This window comes from Gallus gallus, chromosome Z (assembly GCF_016699485.2).
Source record: "Gallus gallus isolate bGalGal1 chromosome Z, bGalGal1.mat.broiler.GRCg7b, whole genome shotgun sequence".
Classification (NCBI taxonomy): domain Eukaryota; kingdom Metazoa; phylum Chordata; class Aves; order Galliformes; family Phasianidae; genus Gallus; species Gallus gallus.
Window position 1 is genome coordinate 81844051 of NC_052572.1, and position 21625 is coordinate 81865675.

Genomic DNA, 21625 nt, shown 5'->3' on the forward strand with positions numbered 1-21625 from the left:
CCAAGCTGTTACTTGTTCAGCTCTTCACTCGCTTTCTTCCTCCATATTTATCCTCTATTTGAAGTATCGTACTCTCGCAGCATAGGAATTCCAGCCAGGGCTGCTTCCACTTCTGTGCTTCCTCGTTTTTCTCGGTACCTCAAATTTTATTCCTTTTATGTTGTATTTCGGCCCTCTCTCCCACCGTTTTTGACCATGGTTGAGGTTTCATTCGACCTGCAGCTAGAAGGAAAAGATTAAAAGAAAGGGAAAAAGAAAGAAAGTGTATTAAAAGGTCAGAAGGTCAGAATTCTGACTGTGAAGCAAAGCAATGAGACAAGTGCTGCTTTAAGAGAAGAAAGCAGCCCGATCTGTCAGCAAACGAAGGGACTGCTGGACACCAGTGGGAGAAAAGGGATTTGGGGGCTGTGTGGCTGTTATTTTTGTTCATATACCTAAATAACACTGATTTATTACACCGTCCTTAAGTTGATATGCTGTTAACTCTCTTCTACGCTTCTAACTCTGTTACTTACTAAGGGAAGGAAAGAAGAATAGGACAGCAGCCGTTCCTCCTTTTCCCTGTAAGCTAAATTGGATAGCATTCTTTTACCAGTCTGCCAGACCTTCTGAGATGCACATCTTGCTAACTGCTCCTTCCACCCCCCACATCAGTAGCATAAGTTTCCATAGCGCTGGCTGTTCTGTCTGCACAGTGTAATACAGAGGCATCTGCAGGCTGTTACTCCTTGTACGTCTCCTAAGTTACCTACTGAGGAAGGCAGGTACTTTGGTTATAAATGTTCTTTCACTACAGGAGTAGCATTAAGGTACCAGATTTTATATGCTTGTATCACCTTGATAACTAACACAACCAAAAGCTGTTAACAGCCTTCCAGGCCATTGTAGAATGGCCACTTGGAAGAGACTCACAAGGATCATAGGAGTTCAACCCCTGCCTCCCCATAAAACCAACCCCTGCCTCCACATAAAACCAGCCACACTATGTCTGAGAGTGGTGTCCAAAGGCTCCTTGAACTCTGGCATGTTTGGGCCTGGGCAACCTGTTTCGTGCACGGTCAACCTCTGGGGCAGAAGCTTTTCCACCCTGACCCTCCCCTGATGCAGTCCTCCATCTGGCTCTGAAATGGAGCCCTGCAGAAACCCAGGTGACTGCTCACCATCCTGATATAATCCCGGTATCAGTCAGAAAGTTAACTAAATTATCGCCTACGTTCCCACTAAAAATTAAACTCCCCTTGTTTACAGGAATTTCTTCATGGTCTAAATGAGACACAGATGAAAAAAAACACTTTTTCATCACTTGATAGTAAAAGATAATAATTTTTTCCTACTGTTTCTTACAAACAGCTGGAGAGAGCCTACAGGAGACACCACATTCAAGTGGTATCTTGTGTTGGCAAAGCTTAAGGGGACTCTTAAAACTCTTTCTGCTCCAATGAATTATACCGTGCCATAGAAATCTCCTTATGCTCTGGAGTTCAACAGTCTGGCAGCTAAGTTGAAGGCACGCTTCCTGACACAGTACTGGCCAGAGGGCCACTACCAACAGATTATTTGCATGGGGTCACTGTGTTTCAGACAGCATGGAGACTTGGCCTCAGAGCCAGAGAAATGGCTTGAACACCTCCAGGGACAACAATTCCACCACCTGCCTGGGCATTGTGAGAGGACATTTTTCCTAGTATCCAACCTGAACCTCCCCTGGCACAACTGAAGGCCATCACCTCTTGTCCTCCTGCTGCTCCTTGGGAGGAGAAGCTGACTCCCACGCAGCCACAACCTCCTTTCAGGTAGTGGTGCAGAGAAATGAGGTTTCCTTTGAATCTCCTCCAGACTGAACAATCCCTGCTCCTTCAGACACTCCCATAATATTGTGCCCCAGATCCTTCACCACTCTGGACGCATCCTTCTCTGTATGCGATCCAGAGCCCCAGTGCCTTTCTTGTAGTGAGGGGCCCAAAACTGAGCACAGTACTGGACATGCAGTTTCACCAGTGCTGAGAACAGCAGGCAGATCGCTTCACCAGTCCTTCTGACTGCACTATTTCTGACACAGGCCAGGATGCTGCTGGCATTCTTGGCCACCTGGGCACACTGCTGGGTACGTGCAGCCAACTGTTGACCAATACCCCCAGTGTGCACAGTATCACATCGTCACTCTCCTCTCAGGGGCAGCACCACCACTTTAAACACTGTGCACTTAAAGCAGTGCAGGTGGGTTTCGGAGACATGAGAAATGCTTAGCACAAGAGGAATTCCATTTCACAAACAGAAATACCTGCACTCAGCTCCCAGCTGACCTCGAGATGTGAGGCAAAGGCAGAGGCAGGGCCCGTGTCTCTGTCACCTTCCGACACGCACTTTTCGAGTACCAATGCCTCAGAGCCCTGAGGAATCTGAGGGCGGCCCCACCGCGGCCTACCCCTTCTACCTCCTCTCCTCTCTCTGCTTCTGCTTGTCAATAATGACGGGCTTCGGGGGAGGCTGGAATTTGTGGGCTCTCCATCGCCGTTCATTCGACACATCGAGGAAGAAAACCACCCGGTGAAGATAAAACGCTCAGAAAAACACCGTTCTCAAAGGCACCGTTCCCCACAGCCTCGCAGCTCAAACCCCCCGCAGGCGGCCGCCATAGTGACTACGAGTACTTCCGGTCCGCCGGCGCCAGAGCGCAGGGTGGCTACGGCAAGCTCGGAGGGCCAAAACTGCCCTCAGCGCGAAGCGGAGCTGTGTGTCGCTCTACTCCTAACCCCTTCTGAGCTCTGTTCATGATCTAGGTAACCCGCGGGGATTAACGCATAAATTATTATATTGATTGGCATTATTGAGCTGCTTCAAAACATATTTCAGCCAGATATCCTCAGTTGTTCGGAACAGCCTGGAATCAGCCGGTGGCTGCAAGAGACACAAAGTTCAAACGCAGAGTACAGAGCTATAAATAACACCTCATCATTTCAGCTTTGCAGCTTCCCTTCAAAATATGCCCGACTTCACCAACTAATTACACCAATGACGCTGCCAGGGAGGTTCCCACAGCCGCTCTTTCCTGGGGCAGCTCGGCTTGCGCCCGCCAAACCCTCACACCAACAGCAAGGACCGCCCGCTCTGCCATCATCTCTCCGGGCTCAGCTGCTGTTCAGTGGCGCCGCGCAGATGAGAACCGCAGCACTCCGCAGCCGGCTGCTCGAACGCGAGTTAAATCCAGGGCGCGGATGCAACAGAAGGGGGCGCTCCAGCCCGTAAAATACAAAACATCCTTCACCACCACCGCGTGCTCTTCTTGAAGACTTGAAGACTTGAAGACAATATTGTTGTTATCGTTGTTACCGGGGTCTCAGCGCGTAAGTGCTAGGCAGAAAGTTCTGTCTCGTGGTGGCGAGGAGTAATTCCAGTACCATAATGGTGATCCAAGAGATCTCAGAATAGCTGAGCTCATAGAAGAGCTGGAGCTCTTTTTTGTTCCCACCAAAATGCACTTCAGTTGCCTGTTTGGGAATCTGAGTCTCACTGGGCAGAAAGCCCAGATGGGTAGAAGGCAGTGCTTCGTCTCGTCCCGTCGCCCATGAGATGTGGGCAAGCTCTTCCATTTAAGGGCATTCTTCATGTTATTGATATGAGCGGTTCCCCTTGGGCCTACATAGAAACAAACTCCCTTACTGAAGGTTTCACTGAATGTTGGTTTACTTCTTAGAGCTGAAAAAAAGATAGATTGTTAGGCACTACTCTGATTTTTAGGCACCACTCTGATTTTTAGGCACCAAATCTGCCCTGCGTTTTGCTCCACCTTTTCCTGGTGACTTTCAGCCATTTGTTTTTATTCTCTGGGATTCATCTCCGCTTTCTGTGGGCACCAAAGTCTGAAGTGCTGTGATCTCAAACCATTCACTGCTTTGGCCAGGTAGGGAAGGAGTGCAAATTTCTGGTGCAGAGATGCTGACAGCCTGTACTGGTGTTGAATCAGAGTGAATTCAGAGACAGTTGTTCTGAATCTGGAACACCCTTGTTTGTTTGACACTGAGTGTAAATTAGAGACGTGTTAAAAGTTGTTACAAGCATTGGGGTGATCCGAGCTCTGAAAACGTGGCAAACTGCTTCCATCCATGGATACGTGTGTCATGTTCCATGGTGTATGGGAACTGTTGAATCACAGCCTGAACCTCTGGTTGACCACCTGAGGCGAGCACTGAGTCAGCCGCAGGGGCACAGCTGAACGCAATTTCACCTGAGTGACCGGAAGGAGTGGAGACCCTCCTAGACCCCATTGAAGGCTGACTCCCACGGAGGAAGGATCTCTATCTGGAGATTGCTCCTCTTGGAGCCCTTCCGCGAGCCCAGTGAAGGCACGGGTAAGCTCTTTATTTCATTACTCCTCTGTAAACGCGATAATCTCTCTGGTCCTATACCTGTATACCTTACAATCTTTATACCTGTTTGCCATACACATGGACACTTTGTCAGTCTTGTCAGGAAGACAGGAAGATGTGTGGGAGTGCTGAAGGACTTTGTTGCTGTCCTTCATGCAACTGCACTCAAATGCCCTCAAGGTGGAGTTCGCAGTGTCTGTGAGGTTTGGGATAAACGTTTGGGCATCATCTTAAAGTGTAGTTCTAAGGCTGAATGTTGAGATGAATCCTACTTCGCATTACATGTGTTGCTGCCAGAGGATGAGTAGAGAACTTCCAGACAAGCAAGTATGAGGACGAATTCTTGTTTCTGTGGAAGTAAATGGCAGTGTGAGTTGGTAGGAAAACAGGAAACAAACCAGGGGAAAACCGTGGAGGTCAAGATTAAAAGGGGTTTATCATAATGTAGGAAAAATACTGGGGACTACTGCAACTTGAAGCAATTCACAACTATGCAGCAGCAGAATAAATCCTCCTTTGGTTACCGTAGGTGAGAGAACAGGAAAAACATACACCACTTACCTTGAACCGCATGGCCATGAAGGGCTTGTTAGCATGGGTGCATTGGAGTGCAATGGGGATACAAGCTGTTTGAGTGTACGTGGCTGCTTGAAAAAGTAAAGACCATCTCAATCAGGGATAGATATTTCAGGGGTAAAAAATCATCCTTTTATCTAGCACGTACCCAAGAGAGCTAATGAATATAGAATCATAGAATCGCTAAGGTGAAAAGACCCACAGGATCATATAGTCCAACCATTAGCCCTTCACCAATGGTTCTCGCTAAACCATGTCCCTCAACACAACATCCAAATGCTCTTGAACAACTCCAGGCTCAGTGACTCCACCACCTCTCTGGGCAGCCCATTCCAGTGCCTGACCACCCTTTCAGAGAAGTAGTATTTCCTAACGTCCAGCCTGAACCTTCCCTGGTGCAGCTTGAAGCCATTCCCTCTAGTCCTATCACTAGTCGCATGAATATCTTGAAGGAAAGCTAGCGATGGCAGAGAAGAAGTCACTGTACCATCACTGAAGTGGTTGAGAAACCTTCCCAGGGAAGCTCCTAGAGAAGACTAGTGAGTTAGGACAGGTGGGAGAATAGTTTCATGTTAGAGGTTTAAGAAAACAGCATTAAGTACTGAAGGTCTCGGAGTACTTTATAGTCTCAGCTGGGTGATGTTATGCCCATGTAGCAAGAGATCTCAGATCAACATCCAACAGGCAAGAAGGAAGAAGTGCGAGAAAAGCAGGAGACCAGAGGGACTCTGGTTCTTGAAATCCTTCTGTTACTTGTGGCAGAGTACAAATATGACGTGTGAAGATGACTTCAAATTTCTGTAGTTCTACTATGGTGATAAATTCAATAGCTCCCCATACACAGGGTACCAACTAAGTCCAATTGGATGTGCTGGTCGGAAATAAAGCACCAGCCGTACCATATCCTCTAATGGAACATATCCTTACTGAAAAGAGAATATCAGATGAGAGAGGTTTCAACATCAAGTATTTGGTGCAGTCGTGAGGAGAAAGGCTTCAGGTTTGTTGTGACTCCTTCCGTAGTCTCCAAATATGTGTTTTGTACATTTTCACAAGTTGGGAAACTTTACACCATTCTGAATTAGCAACACACCCACTCCAAACCTGTCCCGTTAGGAAGCAAAGCCCCAAAGGATTTATATCTGTTTTGTAAACTGGGTGATTAAATGATGCCAAGTGTGGAAAAACTAAAAGGCTGGTCATTTTGGAAATTCTGCACAGCTGTTGTTAAACGCTTAATATGGAGACAGGAAAGAATTTAACTTCTGAGATGCTCGATGCTGTGTTGCAAAACTGTGTTATATGATGTATGATATATATACGCGCCCTGTGCCTTCGCAGTGAGGAAAGCAAACTGAGCTTAATTCTATGAGTAACCCCATCCGTTTCCATAAGACACTCTTAGGGGAAACATCAAAACCACAACAAAAAAGGCATGAAGATCCATGTTATGCTGGGAGGATTCTCCAATTTGTATTTGATACTCTCTACACCCAGTTTAGACAGATTTTTGTAGGTATAAATACATATATTGTTATGAATGTACAGGGAGGCAGTGTTCCCAAGTGGATAGAGCTCTAACTGGTCTCAGGGAAATATTGAATCTTTCCTCATTTCTGGCACAGCTTTCCACTGCGTTCAGTTCTGGGCCCTCACTAAAAGGGGGACCCTGAAAGCCTGAAGTGTGTCCAGGGAAGAGCAAGGAAGCTGTGAGGTTAGTTGTGAAGACCTTCTCCCAGTGAGTGGTCAGCCGCTGGAACGGGCTGCCCAGGGAGGTGATAGAGTTCCTGTCCCTGCAGGTGTTCAAGGGACACTGGATGTTGTAGTGAGGGACGTGGCTTAGTGGGAAGGAAATGGTGGTGGTAGGTGGGTGTTTGGACTGGATGATCTCGGAGGTCTTTTCCAACATTGCTGATGCTATGATTGTAGGAAAGGCATCTGCTGGGTGAGTGCTTTGCTTTGCTAGGTGAGCGTCCCCCTGCTGGAAAGCAGGCAGCTGTGGTCTTTGCAGACAGCCACATCACGGGGATTGGAGGCTTCTGAACCGGAACCTTGTCTTTCCCGTCTCGTGCCCGCTAAGTCACGTTGTTTGAAAGCAGCACCTTGGTGGCAACCTTGATTTCTGCAGCCTTCTCCGAGCTTTGTGCCACGAGAGCTGTGCCGCTTCTCCCTGTGATGTGAGAGCGTCTGGAAGGCCCTGCAAGAAGTCTGGGTAGGTGATGGCAGTGTCTCTTCCCTTCCCCCCCGGTGCTGGACATAGCGGGGAACGGGAGTGGGGGACATCCCAGCAGTGGGTTCCTACCTCAGCAGAACGGAAGGGCAGTTCTGATGGGTGTATTGAAGTGGAGTGAATCTGAGCGCTGATGAGAGAAACAAGGGGCCTGTGAAAAAAAGGAGCGTGCTGCATTTTGTGGTGCAAGATCTTCTGGGAACTGCTGCTAACAGTGCCCAGCAGGCTTCCTTTTTGCTGGGGAGAGGTTTTAGCAAGGACTTTCTCATATGAAAAGAGTTCATCCTATATTTCCTTTCCACTGACCTTCCGTCGTACTGCTTGAGAAATTGCTATGTCTTGCTGTAGAGAATGCACATGCACCCTGCACCTGTATCTGCACAAAGAATCATCTAAACATCTCTGTCTGTGTTTCTTTTTGGCACTGGGATGGAGCTGTGTGGAACACAGACTTGGATGAATCTTCAGTCGGGTGCAGGGACGCGTAATGCTCATCTTAGATGTCACGCTGACAGCAGCAGTAGAGAGGCAAATGTCATAGGGTTTCATGTTTTTTTTTTTTCCTTTTGTTTCAGTCCTAACCGTGGAAGCATAGAAGCGTTACCCAGACCAATTGAGCATTTCTCACATGTGCTTTCTACCAATGACACAGGGCTAGTGGAAGTCAGCATACAGAAGCATCTGTAACAGCCCTGCAAAAGACTGGTGAGAGTTACCCTGGCAGCCTCTTTTGGCAACCTCAGGTCTCTGCAAGCTGTTAAGCTGTGTCAGTAAGTCCTCCCGTGGTGCTGACTCAGCTCTCCCTGTCTTTGGTGTAGGAGAGCTGGTCTTCGAACTCCTTCCTGTTTCCTGCCTATCTGCTCCCTGCTTTGCCCGTGGCCTAGTGAGCCTTTTACTACTCGCCCCCAGATTTGCACGTGTGGATAAGAGCATCTGCTTATGTACGTTTCTTTTCTGCTTGTGGGTGTCAGGCTGAGCGACACCTCCCAGCCGAGCTAGTGGTTAGCGAGACACGGAGTAGCTGGAGATGGAGTTCTCTGTGTCACTAAAGCATGAGCTTGATGGCTGCCGTGAGCCAAAGCAAGAGAGTTTTGTGTGTTTGACACACCGCTGAGCAGGTAGAGCAGGGCAAGGGGGCTGATTTGGATGTGCTGCTTTTCCCAATACGGTGCTGTTTGCGTGGCAGTGCTTCTGGCGTTGCAAATTGTGTCAGATGTCAATGAATTCCTTGGAATCTGTTGAGTTGACTTGTGTAGGTTTCGTTCTCCTGTTGAACCCTTCCTGTCCGCTTGTGTGCATAGCCATGGCCTTTGCTTCTTTCTTGCCTTTTTTTTCTTGGTTGCGTTTGGCACTGTGCAAGCCGTGAATTGCCAGGGAAGAGCTGGAAGTGCTCTGGAGTTGTGTGTGACAAATTCCCAAGAAACAATGTGCAGCTTCAAAGCTCCAAAGTTTGGAGAGATGAGAGATGCGCTGCCTGGTGCAGGACACGATGCGCTCTGCAAGGCGCTTTCCATGAAGACCTCAGATCTGTGCACTCAAACTGCATCCAAAGCAACCCAATGCCCCGTGCTTGTTGTACCCGGAGGTATCGGTGCCAGGAGTTGCTGCTGTGTTTGCCATTGCCCTTGTGTCGGCAGGGTGACGTTCATGGGGTCCAATGCCCTCAGTCATTCAAAGCATCCTTGCAAATGTTCCTAGTGAGGGCATGTTTCATTGACACCATAGGTTGTTTTCTGGAAAATGAAAGAGTGGGCTTGCGTACCCCAGATGGTTTTCATTTCCTGCTGACCACAGTGCACGTCATGTCTGCTGCCACTGCCCCACGGCCCCTGTTGTGGTTAAGCCGGTGGGTGGCTCAGCACCACACAGTCCTTTGCTTACTTCCCCCCTTCCCGGTGGGATGGGGGAGAGAATTATGGGGGAAAAAAAAAAGAAGGTGGAACTCATGTGTTGAGAGAAATCTCTTTCCAGAGGTAGAGGAAAGGACAGAAGTAATGGATGCACCACACACACACACACACATATATATTATGAATGTATGTAAGAAGTGATGTAGAAGCAGTGGCTCAGCACCTCCCAAGCAATGGGCAAGCAGAGGAAGAGAGTGAGATGAGCTCCCACCTCGTCCATAACCCCTTCCACTTGATGTCATATGGTATGGAATATCCCTTTGGCCCGTTGACATCAGCTGTCCTCATTTGGTTTCCTCCCAGCTCCTTCTTGAGAGCTTTGCTGAGAACGGCCTTGGCTCTGTCCAGGTCTGCTTCTCAGAAACTATAAACACGAGAGTGTTCTCACTGTTGTAGCATCATAGCAGACACTGAAGAAAAATGGATCCCACCTGAGACTAAGACAGCCCCCCAGTGTCCGTGCAGCGAGCCGTGTGGGGCTGCAGGTCGTGCATTTCCCTGGCAGCATTGGCCAGGGGTGCTGGGGAGGTTTGCGTGCTCAGCTTGGGCATCGCGCTGCTGTGCCTGTCAACACAGCATGCTTCGTGCTCTCCGAGCAGCAGAACAGCGTTTCATCACCAATGTGCCGTAAATATTTACTGGAACCAGATGCATTTGTGTCTCTGAGGCTGGGTTTACCCATACGAGCTCTTCTCGAAGGAGCTGTTTTGATTCCCTTTGTCCGTGTGCGAGATGCGCTTATCCCACTTGTGTTCTGTGCTTTGGTATTACTCTTGGTGGGCAGAAGGAGCTGGTGGATTCAGCAGCAGTAGATTCTGTTGGTTTCCTCTCTGCTGCTTCATCCCTGGAGCTTGCTGCTGCACGGAAGAGTACAATCGTGTTTATCTCCAGGGCTGCTGTAAAGGGGAGCCCGGTTGGCGTAGCAGTGATCAGCAGCTAACGGGCTGTGCAGAGGAGGGCTTTGCAGAAGGAGCAGGAGTGCCTGCGTCCATCTGTATCCTCGGATACGTTCTGGCAGTGAGGCAGCAGCTGTGGCCACAGTGACTGAATGCAGACTTGGCAAGACCCCCAAGGCTTGGGGCTGCCACGTGGCGTTTCCTAGCCCTACCCTCCTTTATATGCCTGGCAAAGCACAGCCACCCTGCACCCAGGGCAAGCTGTTTGTCTTAGTCATGTTAGTCATGTTTCACGCTATCTTGTGAAGCTCAGGCACTGGGGGCAGCTTCCCCCAAAGAAAAGGAGGAGGAAATGAGGTCGTCATGGAAGCCAAAAGGCAAAAATGCACTCGGGAAAGAAACTGTCGAAGCAGTCTAGTAGTAGTACTATGTATTTCTCTTCCTTTATTTCCATCCAGGTGAAAGAGATGGCTGCTCTAAGCCGCCCGTGGATGCAAAGAAGGACCCTAGTGTGGATTTGCCATAGGCCCAGCAAGAGGCTCAACAGCACCAAGCTCCGGGTCCTGCACTTTGGTCCCGAACAACCCCATGCCAGCTTCTCCAGGATTTGGCTGGGATGGAATTCCAACCACGCACTGATTTCTCGAACGCTGGGGTGCCCTGTTGGAATCCTGTGGTCTTGTGACGTGGTCTTGCCTCCCCACCTTGTCCGTCCATGGTGGAGCAGCCGGGTGGCCCTTAGTGATGTCATAAGCAGGCTAGAATGAGGGGAGGAGCAGCGCGTGCTGCGTCCCTTCATTGGAGCGCTTGAGCTCGGCGTGAGTACGTGGCTTGTTGCACTTGTGCATCTACTGAGTGTGTTTGTCTTCATCCCGTCTTGTGCAGCGCCTTGTAGGTAAGCTGAGACGGTGTGGGATAGACGGGTGGGCAGCGAGGGCTTGAGAAGTGCTGGCTGGCAGAGCTCCTAGGATCATATTTCTTCATCTGGACCATCAGACGCCATTTTCCCCCAGGCCATCACTTCCAAAGCCATCCATCAAGGTGGCATTTGTCCAACGGTTTTTCCCTCGCCTTCCTTGCTAAATTGTGGAGGCTCACTGACCTGCTCTTTCTCCCTCCCCTGCCCACCCTCTGCCTGCTCCCTTGGTGCAGCTTTTGCTCGTGGAAGATCAGAGCAAAGTGACAAGGAACGGCTGCGGGTTCGAGGATCTTCTTCTCCCTTGTTCTGATCTCTTGCCAGGTACGTGACACGTTTTGTCCCCCCACATGGTTCAGCAGCCCGTGTTTAGTCGCACCGTGTGTAGTAACACAGCCTCGTGCAGCTGGGATGTGCACTGGAAAAAACGTGTGGGTTTTCTCCACTTCCCTCTCCAGCTCAACCCTCAGCAGGATGCTGCCTGTAGTGCTGGGAGCAGCTAGTGTGAAGGAAGGCAATCCCTTAGGCAAAGAGCCCTTAGCCCCACTCTGTGCAGAGCTGCAGAACGATGAGCCAGGGGCACAAGCGTGCATGCTTTGGCTGTGTGAGTGTGGCCGACAGCTGTAGGGAGCACAGCAGAGATGCAGGCAGAGGAAATGCGTGGGCAAGGCTGCGGCCGGCGCTGGTGGTGAGGCTGCTGCTGGGAGCCGGGGGCTGGGGAGCAGCTCCAGCCCCAGCAGTGACACCTCTCCCTGGCCTGCTACTGCTGCCTCTCAGCGTGCTGCGGGCAAATGCATCTGCTGCTTTGTGCCAGAGTCCCCATCTGCTAGCAGAGGGACAGCGACTTGGTCCAGTGCTGCGTATTGCAACGGCTGTCCCGTTTGATAGACTGCACAAAGTGGTTGTTTCTAGAAGCAGTTCTGAAGAAGACTCTCAATCCAGTGCTGTGTGAGCACAGGAAATGTGTTTCTTTTATGTTGCAGCTTGTCGCGCCTGCTGTGATGGGCATTGCGAGCAGCGAGATCAGCCGTGGGCCTGACCGGGCGTTGACGGAGGTACAGTGTGAAGCTCTGCTTGGTCTCTGTTCCCTGACTCGAGCCAGCAGAATGAGCCACAGTTGTGCTCTCCTGCTTTTCAAGAGAGAGAGCATCCTTCCGGCTCTCTCGGTGTCCCTGAAGAGCTGCCTTAAAAGCTTCATTTCCTTGCTAGTGGCATTGAGATGGCACCCTGAAATCCTCCTTGTTTGTCCTCAGCTCCTCACCATGGCCTGTGCTCTCTGTTTCAGCCTGAGAACCAGGGGAAGCCTCTGCTGGTCCGTGAGGAGTTCATCTCTTAATATTCCGGCTATTGCTGCTGGCCATGTTATTAAGAGATACGTTGCCCAGGCAGCGGATGAGCTCTCCTTGGAGGTAAGCAGTTAAAGAAGGCGTTCCTTGTTGTCACGGACAGAAGAGTATAACGTGTGAATGCATCAGGAATATTCTCAGACACCTTCAGAATGCCTTGTGAGGCGAAGCCCAGAAGATGCAGGTCCAGAGAGGACTTGCACTGGGTTGGATGCAGGGAGGAGTTCAGCCATGTCTAAAAGATGGTTTCATTTGGCATACTTGCACTGTATTCTGTGCTGGTGTGTAAGGCAGTGGACTCTTGTACCTCCAAGCCCAGCTTTCCCACAGGAAATGCCTGAAGAGCTGCCCCCGGTGCAATTGCTCTCAAGCTGTGCACTCTTTGGCAGTGCAGAAGAAGGGTGCCATTTCAGCTGTGCTTTCCTCCCAGCTGCGCTGACGCTGGGATTGATGTTGCAATGTCTTGCAGGTGGGAGACCTGGTGTGCATTACTGCTATGCCAGCAAAGGAGCAGAGCCCCTGGTGGAGAGGCAAGCGTGGCTTTCAGGTAGGCACAAGCTTCAGACTCGTGGGCGCAACTTGCAGTCAAGTGAGGAACGTCAGCTTCGTGCTGCTCGTCCCTGCACAGGGTGGCTTCTGGACGTCAGACAGTTTCCCTGTGTCAGCTGTCAGAGGATCTTTCCCTTTGGCTCTGGGCTTGGGTAGGAAACTGTCTCCTCATGTGACTTAAAAGCAAGAACCTCTCGTGCTCAATACGCAGTCAGGAGTTGTACCACCTCTGTCCTTAGTACAGGCACGGAGGACAGAGCCATCTTCTCCGGAACCAAGTATTGCTTTCTGTAGGTCTTCTGGCTGCAAATGCTGGACGAGGATTACTTTTGTGCAGGCCATTCTTTGTTGGTTGCAACAGTCGAGGCCTGAGAAACGCTGCATCCAGTATTCCATCACTCTTTCTTTTCTTGTTCCAGGTTGGGTTTTTCCCCGGTGAGTGCGTGGAGCTCATTAACGGAAAACTTCCTGAGGCCCTCATCAATTCAGCACCAAAGCCAGGTACGGATGTTACATGTGATGGCGCGGGGAAGTCAAATGGAGTCTTTTTCTGGGTGTGTTCTGTGTTGAATACCTCCTTTATCCATCCCACGTTCTCCTCTGTGTTGATGATCCTTCCTGCATCCCACGGGGCGTAGGGCTGCTGTTTTGTAGGCAGTGAGAATGAGGGCTTGGGCAAATGCTCGAATCCTTGTAGAATGCAGTGTTGGCAATGTTCTTGCCGCTTTGACGCGCTCTGTAGCATGTGTTTCCGCTCAGCCTGGTCGCACTGAGCCCAACCTGAAATGAACTGGTTTCTTCCTTTTGTTGTGCAGTGCCAAAGAAGCGTGGCAAGCTCCTCAGCTTCCTTCGTTCCTTCATGAAGGCCCGCCCAAAGGAACCGAAGCAGCGGGATCTGGAGAAGGAGAAGGAGAAGGAAGGGGTGTTTGGCTGTGACCTGGGAGAGCATCTTCTCCACTCTGGCCGTGATGGTAAGGAACAGCCCGTTCCCGAGAGCTTCCTCCCTCTGTTGGGCATGACAAGATGAAAGAAAGGGAGATCGTGTCTAGCAAAGGGCAGGTTGATAGCGGTGGAGAAGCCTAAGGTGGGAGTTGAAGGCTGAAAGGGAAGCTGAGGCTAATGCTCATAGGAGGAGCAGCACACCTGTATTTGCTTAAAGCCAAAGGTGTAAGCCAATCCCACGCTAGCCTGAAAACAAAGGAAGCCTTTTGGCCCAAGAGAGTGTAGTGCGTCAGTTTCCTAGCTCTTCTGGACATGAGGTCTCACGCCTCCATTGCGGTGGGAGCTGTGATGGGACTTGTGGCAGTGTCTATGGCTTCCCCAGAATTACTTTCTGCAGGCTGCTTGGCAGGTCCTGACATTTCTTGAAAGCCAATAACACGTCCGTGTCCAGTTTGTCCCCGGCTCCTGCCTGCCGGCGACGTCTGCGACAGCCTTCTTTATCCTCTAAGGAGGAGGCATGCAGTAGCCCGGCTGGGCTTAGTGGATGGGATGTGACAGGGGCAGCGGCTGAAGCAGGACTTGAATCAGGAGCTCAGCTAAGCGCTGGCCCTTGTTCTGTAGTCCCCCAGGTCGTGCAGAGCTGCGCTGAGTTCATCGAGCAGCACGGCGTGGTGCAGGGGATCTACCGCCTGTCCGGCGTGGCATCCAAGATCCAGAAGCTGCGGTAAGAGTGCTTCTGGACTGTATGTTGTCTTGCTTTGGAGTTGTTTTCCTCTTTCTCCAAGCCCTCTGTTTTTGTGTCCTTCTCTCCAGCCATGACTTTGAGTCGGAGCAGATTCCGGAGCTCACCGTCCGGGACATTCACAGCGTGAGCTCCCTGTGCAAGATGTACTTCAGGGAGCTGCCGAGCCCTCTGCTGAGCGAGCAGCTGTATGGCAAGCTCTCGGTAAGCACAAGGCAATGGCTTTCATGTCCCTCTTCCCTGGCCTCTTGGCATGGCCTGTCACATACACACACGCCTGCGCACCTCATGGTCTTTTTTTCTGATTTTCTGTAAGCCCATGAGGTAGGACTCGCATGTCTCTGCCACATCCTGCAGCATACTGATGCCACTTTTGGTGCTCATTTCTGGAGATGTTCATTTCCGTATTCACAAAGCTTGCAAGAATTCCCGTTCTTTTGCTATTCCCCAACTATTCCTGGAACGGGAATGGGATTAATAGCACAAGTTCCTGGGAGATGAATGCCCACTGCAAGGAGCTGAGGTGCACAATTAGTCAGGCTGTAAAGCGGCCCAGTGTTTGGACTGCTTGGCCTTGATGGCACCAGCTGCATGCCGATGTGTTCCCCAGCTTTTCTGCCTGTTGGAAGCCATAAAATCCACCTCGGTGCTGAGCAACAGCGCTCCATCCCCATAGTTGCCGACCCTGCAGCAGGAATCTCTGCTGATCTGTGTCTCAGTCCCTTTCTGCTTTCTTCCAGGACGCTGTTTGTGCCGGTACCGATGAGGAGCGGTTGCTCAGCATGCAGGAGGTCATCCAGCAGCTGCCCGCGCCTCACTACAGGTCAGAAAACTGCTGCCCTCAGTCTGGGGAGCTCAGCCCTTCTGCATTTCAGAGGGCGATGATGCGATGGCAGGCTTTGTCTCACGCTCGCAACATGATGCCTGTGTGTGTGTTGAAGTGGTTGCTGGCTCCTTGGGGTTGATGGATTGGGTCAGTTCATTGGCACGGGGGCACAGCTGGTGCAGCTGATGGCTGCGGCTGTGCTGTGCTGGGGCTTGGTGCTGCAGTGTGGCACCTAGGAAAGCTTGATCTGCTTCCTATTCCGTGACAGTAGCAAGAACAAGCAGTGGCATTTCTTGAGGTTTGTTTGTGAATTGCAGCACGGCGTGATCACTGGTGCTGAAGGTTTGGCTCTTGCTTTCCAGGACGCTGGAGTATCTGATGAGACACTTGGCTTGTCTCGCTGGGAGCTGCTCCGTCACAAACATGCCCGCTAAGAACTTAGCGATTGTGTGGGCTCCCAACCTCTTCAGGTAAACTTCTTTTTCCGTTTCAACACAAGGCTTAGATTGTGCTCTCCCCACGGGCACAGTTTCTAGAGGAGGACAATTTGTGCTCTCTTGTTTTGTCAAATGGGGCTGGTGTGTCCTTGATCATCCAGGAGAATGTCTTCAGTGGCATCAGTGCTTGCCCACTGCGGAAGTCTCCAGAGCCCAACTTGGACAGCCTTTGGCTGCCCGAAATGCCCAAACGTGGGGAAACGATCTCGGGTCAGTGACTTCTCCAATCTGCCTTTTCTACAGATCCCAGCAGAACGAGGCTGCCTGCGCCAGCGGAAGAGCTGCCTGCGAGGAACTGCAGTGGCAGTCCGATGTGGTGGAATTCCTGATCAACCACACCGACGTCCTCTTCTGCTCCAGCTCCACATCAGGCATCGGAGATGGAGCAGGTGAGCGTCTTCCTGCATGAGCTTTGTCTTGATGAGACACCTTGATCAAATGCAGGCCTTCTCCAGGATTGTTGAGATACGCTTTTGCTATCGAGGGGCCTGCAGACTTGTGGGCTTAGATGAGAATATGGCATCCTCTGTGGCTGCATGCGGAGAATGTCCAAGCCCAAACTTAAGAAGGAGAAAACCGTCCCTGTCATGGTGATGTTTTGCATGCAGGTGAAGCTTGATGAGAGTTCTGACCTCCTCTTCTTTCACTTGATCAGAAATGCAAGGCTGAGAGATGTGCAGCACCTCCCCCAGAACTGTGATGGCTGTGCTGCTGCTTTCTGATCCTCCCTCTTAGCTGTGGTCTTCCCTTCCAGGGCGCAGTTCTCCATCAGGGCCCGAGTCTGTGCGGGTGTCTTCTCCTGCCACCAAGCTGCTCACCCTGGAGGAGGCACAGGCACAGAGGGGAGGCCACAGCAGCTCTCCCGCTGTGACAGAGAGCAGGGACATGGACGTGGAAGAAGGCCCCGCAGCTGCGCGGGGGAAATTCCACACAGTCATCCACTTTCCGTCTGAAGGTAAAGAGGACTTTCTTTTCCAGCAGCTTCCTATCAGACTTGGTTGGGTGGGCTTTTGTGGGTTTTTCTCCATTATTGCTAGTGCCAAAACTTGCAGAAGCTACGTGACGCCAATGGGGCGTGTGGTGTTGTACTGAATGTCCCCTCCCTTTGGACTCTGAGGTTCAACTAACACGCAGTTGCCTGACGGATCAGTTTAGCTACCAGAGGGGGCCAATTGCTAATGTACGTGTCAGAGATGCTTTTGAACTTTTTCTCTGGCTGCACGATTCCTCAGCAAGCAGTTAAGCCTGCCAGCTGAATCAAAGCCCTCCATTCGATGCTGTCCTGGACAGCTGTGCAGCCTCTGCTCGCATGCTCTGCATCTGGGTTGACATGGCTGAGGGGAATGTAGCCAGCAAGACTCCAGGGCTGAGCTCTAGGAATGGAACCGTCCTCAACCGTGTGAATCAGAGCGAGCTTCAAGTTGTGTTTCAGCAGGAAGCAGGCAGTGCTAGGAACAAGCAAGTGTTGGCAAGAGCTCAGGGCAGCTCTTCCCTCACCCTGCACCATGCACGACTCACACCGCTCCCTCTTTTCTCCCTCCAGACCAAGTCCACCCAGCAGGGTGAAGGAATCCCCAGCATGCAGTTGGTGTTCCTGTTTCAGGCCTGAGAAAACCATCCTCTGTGGCCAAACGCCAACTGCAGCGCGATGCCAGGGAGCCCTCGGAAACAGAGGTGGTGGTCCTGGCAGGTAAGGGTGCATATCCAGCTGTCAAAACCCTGCTTGTCAGCGCCATCGAATTCATGCTTGGAGTCCACACAAAAGAGAAAGACAAACAACAAAAGCGCAACAGTTCCTTTCGAGACAGTGCTCCTACTGTTGCTATTGTCCTATTGGCTGTGTCCTGCTGCCACTGCAGAAGCAAATCTCAAGAACCACTCTCATCATTCAGCTTGTGCAAGTTTGCCACTAACTGTTTGCCTGTGTATCTACTCCTTCCTAGGTGAACCGAGCCCTCGTCCACGCAGAAGAGCCAGAGTGTATAGCGATGGTTCACTGTGTGCCTATATGAATGCAGAGCTGCTAGGAAGCACAAATCGCTGCAGCTCGGATGACAGCCTGCCATACAACATCAGTGAGGGAATGAAAGTTGACCATCCAGGTGGAAGCCCTCATCTCTCCCGGCTGTGCAGAAGACGCTGACCTGAGCCTGCCAGAAACAACAGTCACCGAGCTGGACTGTGACGGGGCACCATTGCAGTGCAGCCCAGCCAAAGCACAGCCCGAGTGCCCCGACAGCAGCAGCTCCATGCAGGAGCAGGTCAGCGTCAGCCAGGAGGAGCCGAGCCTGGTGGAGGGGGACGTAGAATCAGAGCTCCAGTCCCAGGCACCGGGCAGCAGCACGAGCTCTGAGCCCCTCTCTCCTTCCCAAGAAAGGATGAGTCCCATCTGTACACCAGGACCTCTCACCAAAAGGCCCTCCTGGCTGTGAATGAATAAAAGCACGCTGGTGCTGGATCAACGCCTTGACTGCCTTCTGAGTCTTCATTCCCAGGGATTGGGATGGATGCAAGCAACAGCAAGGCAGCTCATGTTGCAAGGCTATGGCTGTGGGCTGTGCGTGCAGCAGAGCTGCGGGTTTGTTCCCATTTTGTCTGGCTGTGGGATGCCTGCAGCGAGAGCTGTGCTCCCGTAGTGTATGGTAGCAAAGAATCTCCAGCATCCGGGATGCTGCTCATGATCATGGCCAGCTTGCTGGCTGTGGCTTTGTGATGCTTTTGAGTGAGGGATGCCCTGGCTGCTCCCCGCCAGCTCTCTCGTCTCTCCCGCCGTGTCCATTCCTGGCTCCCAGCTACGAGCTGGCCCTGCAGAGCATCTGCAGCCCTGTCAGCATCAGCATCCAGCAGCGGCAGGAGGAGCTCCCCGTGAGCAGCATCTGCCCGTCCCTCCCCCGGGCTCTCATTGGTCAGCGGCAGCTCTGTCCGTCCCCCTGCGTCTGATTGGTCAGCGGCAGCTCCGTCCCTCCCCCGGCGTCTCATTGGTCAGCGGCAGCTCTGTCCCTCCCGCGGCGTCTCATTGGTCAGCGGCAGCTCTGTCCGTCCCCCGGCATCTCATTGGTCAGCGGCAGCTCTGTCCCTCCCCCGGCGTCTCATTGGTCAGCGGCAGCTTAGTCCCTCCCCCGGCGTCTCATTGCTCAGCGGCAGCTCTGTCCCTCCCCCGGCGTCTTATTGGTCAGCGGCAGCTTCGCCGGCTGCCATTGGCTGAGCTGCCGTGCGCGGGAGCAGCCGTTGGGAGCCGGCAGTGTCAGGCGCGGCTGTCGTCAGCGAAGCGCCGCTCCGGCAGCCCGGGCCGCCCCGCAGGAGAGCGCGGCGTCAGCCGGCGCTGTCCGGGCAGCACCGAGCCGGAAGCCGCGGCACAACGGGAGCGAGTGCTGAGGACAGCTCCGCCGGAGGTGTGCGGGAGAACGGGAGCGGGAGAGGGAGAGGGGCCCTGCGCGGCCCCCCAAGCACACTGCCCTCCCCTCCCCCATGGACCCCCCGTGGGGTTGGGCTGTGGGATTGGGATGAGGGCCTTGGGGGTGGGTGGTGGGATTTGGGACTGATGGAAGCCTCGGGTCCCCCAGCGCCACAGTGCTGCTGCCAGCATCTGAACCGTGCCCCCCCACCCCCAACCCCTCCAGCGCTGCTCCCGGTGCCCCCAGACCCATTGCAGCCCCACAGAAGCGGGGCTAAGGTGGGCCTGTGGCTACTGGGAGCTGCAGGGAGGCTTCTTGTTGCAGCTGGTAAGAGAACCTACGAGAGGAGCTGCCCCGTTAGACCTGCTGTTCACAAACAGAGAAGGTCTGGTGGGAGATGTAGAGGTTGGGGGCTGTCTTGGGCAGAGTGACCACGACATGGTAGAGTTCTCGATTCTTGGTGGAGGCAGGAGGGGGAACAGCAAAACTGCTACCTTGGACTTCCGGAGGGCAGACTTTGAATTGTTCAGGAGACTAGTAGGGAGTGTCCCCTGGAGTTCAGTATTCGAAAGCAAAGGGGTACAAGATGGCTGGTTGCTCTTTAAGAAGGAAGTCTTAAAGGCGCAGGAGCAGGCTGTCCTCCTAAGCCGCAAAATGAGGCAGTGCGGAAGAAGACCGTCGTGGATGAATAGGGAACTCTTCTTGAGGCTCCAGGAGAAAAAGAGAATCTACCTCCTCTGGAAGAAGGGACGGGCAACCCAGAAAGAATACAAAGAAGTTGTTAAGATGTGCAGGGAGAAAATCAGAAAGGCTAAAGCCCAGCTTGAACTCAAGCTGGCTGCTGGGGTAAAAGGGAACAAGAAACTCTTTTACAAGTATATCAACAGCAAGAGGAGGACCAGGGAGATTCTCCATTCTCTACTGGATGAGGCTGGCAATGTAACCACTGAGGATGAGGAAAAGGCAGATGTTCTGAATGCCTTCTTTACATCTGTCTTTAAAAGACAGACCGGTTATCCTCAGGTTTCTCTACTCCCTGACCTGGCAGCCTTGGCTGGGGAGCAGACTAAACCCCCCACGATTCAGGAGGTAACAGTTAGAGACCTGCTACTCCAACTGGACTGCCACAAGTCCATGGGACCGGATGAGATTCACCCGAGAGTGCTGAGGGAACGGGCGGAGGTGATAGCCGAGCCGCTTTCCATCATCTATCAGTGCTCCTTGTTGACGGGTGAGATCCCAGAAGACTGGAGGCTTGCCAGTGTGACTCCCATCTACAAGAAGGGCTGCAGGGAGGATCCGGGGAACTACAGGCCTGTTAGCCTGACCTCGGTGCCGGGGAAGATTATGGAGCAGATTGTCTTGAGGGAGATCACGCGGCACATGCAGGTCAACCGGGGGATCAGGCCTAGCCAGCATGGGTTCACCAAGGGCAGGTCCTGCTTGACCAACCTGATCTCCTTCTATGATCCAGTGACCCGTCTGGTGGATGAGGGAAAGGCTGTTGATGTGGTCTACCTAGACTTCAGCAAAGCCTTTGACACTGTCTCGCACAGTATTCTCCTGCAGAAGCTGGCAGATCGTGGCTTGGACAGATACATTCTTTGCTGGGTAAGGAACTGGCTGGAGGGCCGGGCCCAGAGAGTGGTAGTGAATGGAGTTAAATCCAGCTGGCGACCGGTCACGAGTGCTGTTCCCCAGGGGTCGGTGCTGGGGCCTGTCCTCTTTAATATCTTTATTGATGACCTGGATGAGGGCATTGAGTGCACCCTCAGTAAGTTTGCAGATGACACCAAGCTAGCTGGAAGTGTCGATCTGCCTGAGGGTAGTGAGGCCTTACAGAGGGATCTGGATAGGTTGGATAGCTGGGCTGAAGCCAATGGGATGGGATTCAACAAGACCAAATGCCGGGTCCTGCACTTTGGCCACAATAACCCCAGGCAACGCTACAGGCTTGGGGCAGAGTGGCTGGAAGACTGTGTAGAGGAAATGGACCTGGGGGTGTTGATTGATGCTAGACTGAACATGAGCCAGCAGTGTGCCCAGGTGGCCAAAAAGGCCAATGGCATCCTGGCTTGTATCAGAAATAGTGTGGCCAGCAGGAACAGAGAAGTAATTATTCCCCTGTACTCAGCACTGGTGAGGCCGCACCTCGAGTACTGTGTCCAGTTTTGGGCCCCTCAATGTAAGAAAGACATCGAGGTCCTGGAGCGTGTCCAGAGGAGGGCAACAAAGCTGGTGAGGGCTCTGGAGCACAGGCCTTATGAGGAGTGGCTGAAGGAGCTGGGGTTGTTCAGTCTAGAGAAGAGAAGGCTCAGGGGAGACCTTATTGCTCTCTGTAACTACCTGAAGGGAGGTTGTGGTGAGCTGGGGGCCAGCCTCTTCTCCCGGGTGACTAGTGATAGAACGAGAGGGAATGGCTTCAAGCTGCGT

The 21625-nt window shown here is 52.2% G+C and overlaps 1 pseudogene; it reads left to right on the forward strand.

Moving 5' to 3' along the window:
* Positions 1-21625, forward strand: part of LOC112530752 — a 584651-nt pseudogene that overhangs the window by 440981 nt on the left and 122045 nt on the right.